Raw genomic sequence first — 13376 nt, 5'->3', positions numbered from 1 at the left:
TTAAAGGCATAAAGCTAAGAAGCCGATATTTCGCGTGATAACTTTTGATAACTTATCTTCTTTCAATTCTAAAATACAGATTTACTCAAACAATATAACGACAAAAGCACAACTTCCATGAAAAGCAAAAAAAGCAAACGTGTTAAGTATCCACATTTACGGTCTTAGTTTAATCAGGTAGGAATGTCGTTATTTCAACAGAAATTTTGACAGATTTATTTTCATCTTGCCTTATAATAGAATATCATTTGCAGCCCGTCTGGCGATTACACCGGTGGTTTGATTATTGCAAGGAAAGGCAACTCTACTGCCGCGCGAGATTGTGACAGAATTTATACGAACAACAGCATGCAAGCTTACTGAGAGAAACTCCTGCTTGCCGAGGTCACCGAAGTTGCCTTGAAGGGCTGTAGGTATTCTTATACATATATTGACAGGTATAAAAATTAAGTAAACTAAAACACCTTATCTCACCTGAATACACGTAGTGTCGAAAGTGATAATTTTTGAAAAAATCCAATTTTCAATCCATTAATTTAAGCAACAACAACCGATGTTGAATGAGTGACATAACAGAGCATTGACAAGCTTGATATCAATAGACAATTTGACCATTGAATGGACTCCATAAGAGGTTTAATCTCAGAAATAGTAGGTGTAGGTGAACTCCCTGTTGCGTGTCCCCAAAAGTCCCATCGTAAAAGCAAGCAACAGAGAAGAATATGCCGAATAATGTGGGTGCTAAAACGCAGCCTTGGTGAACACCTCTTCGCATCTCGAAAGCGTCAGACGTTTGACCATTAAAAACAACGTAGCCCTTCATACCGTTGTGAAAAGATTTTATAAGCTTCAGCAGCTTCGGGGACATGTCTCCTCGGCGATTGGATCTCAATTTAAATGTAAGAAATGCGGACGTTCATGTCACTCCCGGGCAGGTCTTTATAGTCACGAGAGGAGTTGTCTCTCACATTCAGACGCTGTTTAAATCATCTGTCAAGATGTACGAGGCCTTATGATGATGATGATGAGTAGTTGGTACTTGAGGACTTTATAATCATAATAGAGAACGTGGAAAGAGAAGAAGAAGTGGAATGTTTTGAAGGACTTCAAAACATTCCACGACGCTTCTTTTCCTCCCAGATTTGTCATAAATATCATAATCTTACTATTTTATGAAACTGTAACTTTAAAGCTCACTGTTGTACCTGCTTATATACAGAGTGGGGCCTGTAACAAAGGCGAAGAATTGAACTCTAGGCTATTCTCCTTATACTGATCAACATTTGTTCGGCGACTTTTAAAAATAACTTGTATTTTGACTTTTATCACCCTTGAAAGTTTTTTCTAAGAGGTAATGTATTGCGAATTCTGTTAAGTCTAAAGTGTGACAGATAACGTCAATGACAACAATAATGGCGTACATTGAAGCTAATATTTATTTTGTATGAAAAATTAAAAATTTAAAGACTTCATAATTTTTAAAAGTCACTGAACAAATGTTGATCAGTAATAAGGAGAATAGCCTACAGTTCAATTCTTCGCCTTTATTACAGGCCCCACTCTGTATATTAGATATTATAAATATTCGAGCAGGTAGATACCTGCTCGAATATTTATTAACTGGCAAGGACTGTAAAAGTCACACGCAAAAGTAAATGTCATCGAATTATGTCTTCGGTCATAGAAATAATAAATAATACGGAAATATTATAAATATTATTATGTAAACCAGAGCTCATGAGTAAGTAAGTATTTATTTTACTAGAAGCCCAGTTACGTGTTCACATGGAGCGCTTATGTAATTACCATTATGTAAGTAATACATAAATTACATAATCAATTAATGAGTTAAATCAAACGTAACATGTGTTTACCTTTCTTGACTTAGTTTATTTTTAAACAGACGAGCCGCTTGATGATATGCGATCACTGTCGCCCATGGACAATGGACATACCTAACATATATGTAGATTGGCGGAGCCACTCATTGCATGGTCGACCTTTGACATAACATTGAATAATCACTTCATGAAGAAATAACCCATTTTGAAGAGGAAATTCCGACCTCAGGAGGTAAGTCTCATTGCACATTGCACATCGCAGGTTCTGGAAGAAACAGCTTAATTGTGTCCTTATTATTTTTGGTGTAAATACTTACTTACTATGTATCTAATCTATGAAGCGAGATTGTTTGATGATGGCAACAATTCAAATGGAGTCAAGATGGACGAACTAGGGGTGAACAAACCTATGCAGCTAATTTAATGTTACTCTATGAGGTTGAACTTGTGCTTTTATGTAACAAATACAAAAACCTACGACAAATAAGCATTTTGGAGCAAGCAGTTTGGAGCACCACAATGCTTTGAACCCGCATTCTGAGCGCTGATGCAGATTGAGTTACTGGACTGGGTACTATGTAGCCGATTGGGATATCTCGTAGATATCTATCTCTATCCCTCTTGCGTACTGGCGCGACAGAGCCAGACTACCTTTCTCGGCGTTTCGTTTTCGTTTCGGGTTGGAGAAATGCCATTTGGCTACAGGATTGAATATATATTTTTTTTTTATACTACGTCGGTGGCAAACAAGCATACGCATAAATAAATGCATTACGCATAAATGTAGGAAAAAAAGGTAGAAAGCAGTGATTGTTTGTCGAGTTCAACTACATAAACATAATATTTTACCGACTTGGCAGAATTAAAGATCGGTAATGCGCTATACTTGGTGAATTGGCAAATAAACGTCGTAACAATTAAATATTTAGGATCTTACACTAAATATAAATTACCTACATATACGTTACTTATTTGTCTTCAGGTTCAGGCCGTCAGCCCTTCACCCATGTCACTTCAAAGTAGATACCTATTTAGTGTCAAAAGAAATATCTTCCATTATAAACCAAAAATGAAGACATTAAAACTCACCTAACTCACTCTAAATATAAAAATAACACCGACCCCTTTCAAGTCCCAAACCAACGCGGAATGCATGAAGAGATAAAAATTCAGTCCCGGCGTTTTTAATAAAATTACCGAACCGGGCCCCGAGCCTCGTAATTCCAAACACTGACTAAAAGGAATCTAATCGAACGCTCACAAAACCAGTTTAAGACTGACCTCGCGATCCGTAGCAGCTTTAAGGAACCTTTATAATGGTCATCAACTCGTTCGATTCGTAAAAAGTCCGTATAGGGATGGTATTAAGTGAACAGATAGGGCCCGAAGTAGGGTGGGAGGGATGGGGCGGAAATTGAAAACCTCGGGCTTCAACCCTCCCTTATCTTCGCTCACACTTTTATGGGCGCACTGGAGTGTTCTGGCCGGTGAGTTATCACGTAATTAGGATTGGGTTAAGTATTATTAGAAAAGTTAACATTTATACCTAGTAACTACCTTACTCGCTAATATAATATTTTAAAAATAGATTTTTTAGTATACTACTTAGCTAAAATACCTAGTTCAAAAGGTACACTTACTGCAATATTTATATGAATGAGATTTTAGAAATATTATTCGTCTAGCCTATCTTTACTGCATGCATCTCATTGAGTAATCAAGTCTTTTATTGTATTTGAAGTAGGTAACTCTTTCTCTGGACTACAAGGGTATCAACATTTAAAAAAATAATTTGAAGTTGATACTTTCTTTGTAGGTATTTCACCTAAATATATGTTTCGACAAGTAAAAACGAAAATTAAGATCAAATCAATCACTAAATTTTTATTCAAATAAGTATGCTTAAAGTCGCCGTCAATAGAATTTGCGAACAATGTAAACAAACCTTGTAGTCAAAATGTCTTTAATTTCTATTCTAACTCATCAGATACTGCCTAAATCCATGTGTTATTTAATCAATTCATCTCACATTATGATCCTCAATCTTTAAAATAATAAAATTGTGCTAGAATATTGATATTTTATAGAATGGTTTGTTTACATTGTTGACAATTTCTATTGACGGCGATTTTAGTAAACTACACTGTTTAGAACACTAGGGCTCTGCTATGTACCTACATATAAAATAGAAATACATAGACATATGTATTTTCTTGGTATGTACTACTTTAAAATATATGTCTACTAGCATTTGCCCGCGGCTTCGCTCGCATTAAATTTGAAAATTGCGGAATGCTCTATACAAACTCCCACACCCCATTTTAGGGAAGTGGGGAGTTAGAAAGAGACAAAAAGTAGCCTATGTCACTTGCCATCTCTTCAACTATCTCTTCTTAAAAAAATCACGTCAGATCGTCGCTCCGTTTTGCCGTGAAAGTCGGACAAACAAACAGACACACACACTTTCCCATTTATAATATTAGTATGGATTAATTTTTTTCATTTAAAAAAATACTGTCAACAATGCGTACAATCAAAATAAAAGCAGTCCTTTCAAAAATGACGAAAAGCATAAAGCATTAAAACTAAGCGAAAACTACGAAAAACTCAACCGCAAGAGAAACCTCTATTATCCCACACCTACAACCCAAATACAACCTTCCTTACTAACAAATATAGTAAGTATTTCATACAGTCTTGTATTATTGCGTACAGTCGAGCGTTTAAATATAAATGCGGATAAAGTGCCAAAAAGATATATCCACAACCTTAGCGCATAAGTAATAATGTCGTGCATACATATTATTGGCACGTTGTCCGCATCTATATTTTATACCTTGTCCGTACTTTGTCTTTCAGACGAGACAATGGGCCGGCCGGTTAGGGTCCCATCCATCATGGTAATGCCCATTGAGACGTCAAATTTTCCCGGTCCGCGCTGGCCGTAACGACTCTTTCTAAAGTATAAAATATGAATTAGACAACCTAGACGTTAAATCGTATATTTTAGTAAATGTCAGGTTCACGTTTTCTTCATTCAATGTCTGTATTACTCTGTATTCATTCATAATACATTCATCGAGCTAGTCTCAAAACGTCAAACACAACACAGCAGTGGCGACGCGTGAAATTTTTTGTTGGTAAAGCCGGAGGGGTTTTTGGGATCTGTTTTGTATGGATTTCTACAGATACTGCAGAATTTTAGGGAACCCGTTGGGAATCGAGTTGTATCGACGCTACGCCACTGTAACACAGTGAAATATATCTACCTATAGTTAAGTCACCCCATATAACCATAATCGGTCGCCGTTCCTACGCAAATCCTCCTATTTTGTGTACACACAGGTCTTCGGATCTCAATGCTTAGTCGCAGTACGGTCGACGTTTAGTCGCGGCGACCCAAATGGGGACGATTGGTAACAGGCACAAATGGTCACAAAAGTGACAGAAGTGTGCACTACGCGTGCACACATTGTTACCGTTTGGCGACTACTTTCCCAAAATCATTCGTTCATTTCATTCTTTTCAAATGGCGACTGTCAGAGACGTCAAAGTAAAAAAGAAATAAAATCATTTGACATTAAAATGTAATGGCGTAAGAATTTGTTAAAGATAAATATTGTTTGCATTTGTAATATAATGTGGGCTAATTACCATGGCCAATTAAATTGCTCGAGTGATTTCATAAAATAAGTCTAAATTTATCAACGCGCCATCAATTTACCTCAGTTTAACCAGTAATAATATTATTGACTACTCGGTGTTTGCGTGTTATGTATATTGATTGGTGAAGTTTTAGTGCTCTGGTGCATATACTATACTGAAATAATAAAAATAATGCCTAGAAAACCAATAAAGTTGTTAAAATATGGATTAAGACGGTAATATTCCATGTAAAAAACAGTCGCCAAACGGTCACCAAACGGTCAACAAACGGTCGCAAAATGGTCGCAGCGTACACGCGTGACCGAAAGCAGAATGGCTTCTTGTATTCATTTTTTTCAGGTATCCTCAAACTTTATAAACAATTAAATATGCCGTCGTACTCAGTTGCCCTCACTAAAGAAGATTAAAAAAAAATTGTAACGTGCGTACCGAGCTGCTGGGTTGTAAAGGATCGGGGATCATATTATTATGGTCTTCTATAGAGCAACTAGTATTGTGCGGCATTTCACAATTGACACTTGTTGAAGTAGTCGTCATTAATATTACTATCAACATTCATTTCAGCGATCTGTACTTCTTTTGTCAAGATTTTTGTATAGATAAGTGTCTACAAATTTGTAATGCGTAGTAGAGTAAATAATGTGTTTTTTTATTGTAACCCAAACAAAATACTTGTAGATACGAGTGCGGAAAAGAGGAAAATCGATACGAGTAGCAATAAATTAATACACGAACGAAGGGAGTGTTTTAAATCGACACGAGTTGTGAATGTCCTTTTCGCACGTGTATCGTACGACGATTTTCAGTACCTAAATCTAAGCTAAGAGTTTCGACCAGACAAGAAATGAATCATTGCTTGATTTGCTCGCACTACTGCGTTAAAAAAAGCAGCATCTGTACTGAAAAAAACTATCATTGCGCAACAGAAATTCTATTAATATCACAGTAAATACTCTATTTCATTTGATTCCTACTTTTATTGTGTAAAGCAACACTACACTTCATTTTTATCAATAAGAATTAAAAATTATATATTTAATACATTAAGTAACTATAAAGTGCTTATCTATTTGTATTATCATTCTGCACTTTTCTTAACTTTCCCACATTTCTATAAAATGTCGAAGAGTGCTTAAATGGTCGTCGTCGTTTATTATTATTTAATTCGCTCATATTTAAATGATTCAAAGCAACCAGTCCACAACTTCACAAGACAGTTTGAGAAACCTTCGTATTTCAGATTGTCATTTGCGGATACAGTGGTTTAGGAGCAGTTCGGTAATCAGACCTACACATGTGTGTACAAATTCTGTCAATGTCACTGTCAGAAACCGTTCTGACAGTGACAATGACAGCCACAAATTCGTCCACATGTTGTTACCGTTATGTGTGCAAACGTCGACTAATAAAGTGTCGTTAAAAGTCATCCTGACAGTGACATTGACAGCCACAAATTCGTACACATTTTGTTACCGTAACCAGTGCACACGACGACTACATTTTGTTATTGTATCAATACGGTCGCATTGTTTGCACGACGTTACCACGCGTTATGTCACATTTGACAGTTAGTTACTGATTTGAAGATTTTGCGACTGAAATGGTTGTATGGGACAGTATAAAGTGTCTCAATTAATACGACCTCAGGCCTCAGTAAAATGTTGATGACGATCAAATGGACTGTCCAGTGGCGGTCTCATTGGTGGAATTCTGTTATCTTATAACTTTATGTCTTTGTTACAAAATGTTATTTTGCTTATCGTTCGCGTACCTACTGGACGGCAAATGGTGGCAAATTTTGTATGCCTTCCCGCCAAATCAAACTCTTACAGACGACTTCAAATTAATTAAATTACAGATAAAAAGGCATCCCTTGAATTAATCTGACTTCCATAATATGAGAAAAACATTCAAAAGAAAGTGGCTTGCAGTGCAAAAGGCAGTAAAAATATAAATAAAATTCAGGATGCGAGCAGGAAACAGGTGCGCGGCTTTGATTTGCTGTCGACTGGGATATCTGGCTGAATATTAAAGCGTGAGAAACTAAAATCCTTAAATGTAAATACTTATAGTATACAATCTATAATAGTTATTAATTAATAAAAAATATGGTTCCTTACCACGAGTGTATTTAAGATGTAGATGTAGTGTAGGGACGCCCGGCCGGAAGCAGGCGGTATGTCGATTACTTGTCGTGTTCATTCAGCCCAGTTCCCTGAAGTTGAAGCTACCAGTGTATTTAGGAACCTAGGTGGCAGTTTTAATTTTTTCGGGATGTTCATCACCTCCACATACTCTTTTCTTGCCGCTCTATTCTCATCATCCCTTCCAAGGGCCGTGCTTAAAGTCTTCGATAATAATCTTTCGCCAAATTTTCTTTTCCCATTCAAGGCCTTGCTCTCCCTCTATTGATGAATTTTGAAAAATTACTTTACATAGGTACAGAAAACTGTGCACTATACAACTTAGACGATGTTATGCCTTGGGAGAAAGAAGAGAAATATCGAACAACTGATTGAGACAGGTATCTACATGAGAAACACCCACTGTTTCTTTTAATTTTAAGCTTCAAAGTTCAAACCTAATACCTGCATCAAAATGGCATTTCTTGTGAAATCTAACGAAAACCAAAGCACATGGGACAGATCGGGATACTTGCAAACAAAAAGTAAAGAGTACTGCAGATTATACAGGCGTAGTCACCAAGCATCACTAGTTACATAATCGTCATCATATATCAATTATCGTTACATTGTAGGTGTAGCGTGTTGTACCGCTCCGCCGATTACGAGGGGCGTATTGAATAACCATTAATCTTTGGTATTAGCAGTTTTTGCGTCATAGGTGAGGTTTTACGTCACTTCACGTTTTCATAAAACAGAAAGGAACTATTATAATATTACCTATATTGTAATTATTTAGCATAATTTTTATCGTTTGACCACGATCACACCAATAAGGACTGTATCGTTAAGTATAAGGACAAAACAAACCTCGTCTAAATGTTGACATGTGCATAATTTTGTATTATTATGTTCCGAGAGTATGATCTGAAGGTATTGGTAAGCACTATTTGATATAAGAAGGTCTGATATTTTTTTTATTTTAGGGACTTTATGGTACTTTCATTAAGGTCTAGCAAATAAATTTCGGACAACCCCTATCTGGCTTAATTTGAGAATATTTCAATGACTCTTTGTACGATTTCAACAAACAAAGGTTAATATGCTGCCAAAATATATTCTTTAAGAGTCCTCTTCATGGTTTTCCAATTGGGTTCTTGTAGAATAAATGCGGTGAATTTATATAAATTAATAAAACGCAATTTTGAGCAACGTTCCGGATTGCCGTAAATTTTTGATGCGAGCAGGATGAGAGAAACAGATAAAAAAATTAGCCATAGGCCAAAGTCTAATTGACATTCATGGTGTTTGAACAGTGCCTAAACCAGATCAATATAAACAGTGTATGATAGTCAAATTCGACATCAAAGTCGGAGTTATAGTAAGCACCATGCCACATTCTCTAAATGGCCGCCATACACAGATCCTGAACTTTATTTTTTTTAAATAACAGTGGCTAGACTATGTCCAGATATTCTGCTTTGTGGATCATGTGTCGTTGAGGTTCGCACCGTACAATTTTTTTTCGCAATCGTATTGTCTTTTACGCACTTTGTGAATTTTCTAGTTGCATTTGTCCGGAATCGTAATTGGTACTCGGGAGGATTAAGTAAATACTGTCTAAACCATATGCTTTACGTCGAGCTTCTAGGACAAAATGTGTACCTTATTATGTGCCTTATTAAGCCCATGTCTTGTTATAAGAAGTTGTCTTCATACTTAACGATACAGTCTTTAGTTCCAGTGTTAGACAAATAGGCAAGAGTGTGAAGGTACTCGTATACCTGATTATCCAATTATGACGTTGATGAAAGATCAGGATTGTACAAATATGGACTGCAACGATAGCATAGCGTAGGTCTACGGATTAACTCGATTTGCTTTTTGTATGTCCGGAATTCGGATGTCCTGTCATTGTCAGTCCGCAATTCTCAACCGATACTCATGATGTAACCAGATTCAATAATAAAGCAATTGATTTTTGTAGCGACAGTTTTTGTAAAATACGGAAATTGCTATCAAGGGCCTAAGTGCCAATTGATTTGACTGTGTTAATGACTTTAAGTTAAGACTACATTTTTACAGCTCCCAAAGTCACTAAATAGTTTATAGGCATAAGTGCGTTTTCACATTATCCGATCCGATATCGGATGTCGGACCGATATCCCATACATTACAGGCGCCATCTTGGATGTTTCTATTGAAATACTTCCGACATCCGATATCGGATCGGATAATGTGAAAACGGTCTTATACTGCATTATTCAGCAAGATATGAAATATATGAATATTGCACTAATCTAGGTAGGTAGTTCTATTGAGAATTTTAATTGAGATTTACCTGTATAATAAGTGCACATTTTGTTAAATAAAAAGTTTTACAATGTAGTACAAAACCAAATAAGAAGAGAGATAAAAACTGAATAAGAATTCAACAGTCATACTTTGTCAGTTTTCAGTTATTTGTTTATTCGTATTTACATACATGCATTGTGGTTTAAACGGATAATAACATACCTTTAACTCCTTATTCAATATTGATGTAGCACCCACCATTTAACACATACCATTTCGGGCAAAAACACAATAGCTATGCCGGCAATGCCGGTGTATCCCTATTATTGCAATTACTCCATTATTAGAGAGAATTAGTTACCATATGCCGGCCATGTGTCATTGCGCCACTTCTTGCGCCCATTCTAGTAGTAGAAGATACGGAATGAGGAATTTATACCTCACACGTTAAATAAAAGAATAGTAATAGGTAGGTATTGCTTACATTGAGATGTTGCGACAAAATTACATAGAAATTGCGTACTTACGGACAATAACAGTACTATTTAATTTAATGGTTTATTAAGATCGGTCTAAAATACGGAATAATACATTTCCACTTTTCTAATAGGTTATTTAATTGTGATAAACAATAAATGATAGATAATATTCACATTAACATTTTGCAGATTTGTTATCGGCGTTGAAGTGCACTGTATCAAATGAAACCTTATTTCATAAATAATTTGTCTGCACTATTAGTAGATTAGATTACCTTACTAAAATTTCAGTTTAGATTACAGTTACGTAGAAAATCCGATGTTTATCTAAAATCTAGGGGATATTACTAGCGATGAAAAAAGCCGGAAAATTCCCGGTTTTTTTCCATTTCACTTGTTTTTTTCAGAAATTTATAGAAAGAAACCGCGAAACTTTCGGCTCGTATTTTTCGGAAAAAAACGATTTAAACCGAAAAAAACGAATTGAAAAAAACCGAATGCAGTTTTCAATTTAAAAATTTCAGTTAAAAAGTATTTACTTGACTTTTTAAAGGTTTTGAAACCTTTACACATTGCTTTTTACTACTGACGGGTATTTGATGGCTGAATTCGCCGAGTATGCAGAGAGCAAAAGAAGGCTTTTGGGCAAATGAAGTTATTTGGCGGCCTGTCATGAACATAACCCCACTGAGTTGGTGGAAAGGGTTATGTTCTACCAAACTGCTGTCAAATATTGCGGTTAGATTGCTCAGTATTCCTCCATCGTCCGCCGCAGCTGAGAGAAATTGGTCATTGTTTGGACGGACACCAGAGACAGAAATCGGCTATTGCCAAAGCGTCTTAATCTAGACAAGCGGTAGCGTGTCAAGCCAAGTTCAAGTAACAGAACTGGCGAGCAGCACCGTGTGTTATATTACACGAACCATTTGGAGCCACTTTTGACCCCCTCATAACTCAAAAACTATTTTACATAAACGTGTCAAATTTGGCTCATATATTGAGACATGCGAGATAGACATATTAATTAATAAGTGTTCTCTAGTGGTTGTTCACTTCGACGAAAAAGTCGTCGAAGTGAACAACCAAGGCATTTATCATATTATTGAACTTGGCTCTCATTTCACATTTACGTTTTTGATGGGATAAATTAATCTTTATTCGGGCGAATTTGCACCTACAAACGGACTACACCGACCACATGGAAGAAGAAATAACTGAAGTATATGATGAGAGTGACAGTGATTTGAGTGACTAAATAAATACTTATTTTAATAATGTGCTCGTTTTTTTCCTAAAAAACCCGAAAAAAACCGAAAAAAACGAAAATTTCATAAACTCCTGAAAAAAACATTTGATTTTTTCCGGTTTTTTCAAGATATTACCTATTTTCATTTTAATTTTTTTTCGCCATCAAACGTTACAGTTTGGCGAGTATTCCTGTAAACTGTTTAATAAGTTTAAGTTTTTTTTTGTGAATAAGAAAAAAAATATTTCTTATCATAACTAGATAGAACTTATGAGGGTATAAATACGCTATTCCGTATCTTAGACCAATCCTTCATGCATCGCCGCCTGCGGTCGAAGAAAGTATCTATTATTACCAGTAACTTTCACAAAGACGTATTATGCTCTTGCATATGCGCTTGTAATTTAAGGCGTGGTATCATGGGGTAGAGTTCATATTAGAATTAGTATAGAGTTTTTAAATGAGAAATGTGCGTGATTATGACTCTACTTTGGCATAGTAGAGTCGTTGTTTGACGTTATGAGATTAATTGACATTTAATGGTGTGTGACGTTTTTAATGGGCTTGTCCAAAGGTGTGTTTTATTATAATTGGAGTCGAATATGTCTTTAGCTCTAAATGCGTTTGTAAAACGTACTTCTTTGTCATTACATTACTAGTGGAATTTATTTGTCTAATTATCGTGACAGTTAAATCGGTATAATTATGAATTTACGACTACTGACAGGAAAACAATGAAAGATAAATCAGTAAGCTCATTAATTTCTACTACTTATGACCTGATTGCTTCTATTAGTGTAATGTCAATAATTTGATCATTAACTCTACCTATACTCTCAAAACTTATATGTAATTGTAGTTTTATTCCTTGTACTTTAGAAAAATCAGTGGAACATTTCTGCGCATTCTTACTATTGACGTAACGATTTAATTGAGCTACTGATTGCTCTGTTACGTAGTAGCTGGAAAAAGTTACAAATACCTTTATGTAATATCATATAACATCATAAAAAGTAATACAAACTGCGAAGAATGTATTGATAATAAATACTAAAGTCACCAGCTTTATAAAAACACAATCTTTTATCTATTTTATTCAAGTTCTAATCATACTTCTACTTTTTATCAAGCGACGGCACGCTTGTCCGAACCTCATTAGTCGATAGTGAGCCCTCGCTGCAGACATCGTCTGTCTTGCTCTGACATGTAGTGTTGTCCCCGTCTGGCGCGTGGGGGTCGGATGTAAATGAGCTTGAATGAATGTGTAGGCGGCTGTCGCTAAGAATGGAATAGGCACGGGCGAGGTTAGTTCGAGTGTGGATTTAGAGGTTTCAAAATAAATTATGTATTTACAGAGAACACTTTTGAATTCTGTAACCAAAATTCTGTTTGATTCTAATTAAGTAAACCTTGATTTTATGTCGTTGTGTCTTAATACCAGGTTATTGAGATAAGTAGTTAATAATAATAGATTTCCCAGTAGGGGAACATCTATAAAACAAATTAATGCAATGGAGTCAGCGAAAAAAAAAATCAGCAAATAAATATTTAACTAATATTGCACTGTAGATACCTATAGTATATGGCAATGTTTTTAATGTCTTCATTTATTTTACACTACAATATACCTTTTAAGTACATACCCTCAAAGGTGTCTTACCCAACTGTCGTACACTTTACCCAAGTTAACAAAATACGAGTAGGTACGTGGACTCTTCTAGACAGT

This window comes from Leguminivora glycinivorella, chromosome 7 (assembly GCF_023078275.1).
Source record: "Leguminivora glycinivorella isolate SPB_JAAS2020 chromosome 7, LegGlyc_1.1, whole genome shotgun sequence".
In the NCBI taxonomy this organism is placed as follows: Eukaryota; Metazoa; Arthropoda; class Insecta; order Lepidoptera; family Tortricidae; genus Leguminivora; species Leguminivora glycinivorella.
The sequence above is the reverse complement of the archived record's forward strand: the minus strand, read 5'-3'. Positions refer to the sequence as shown.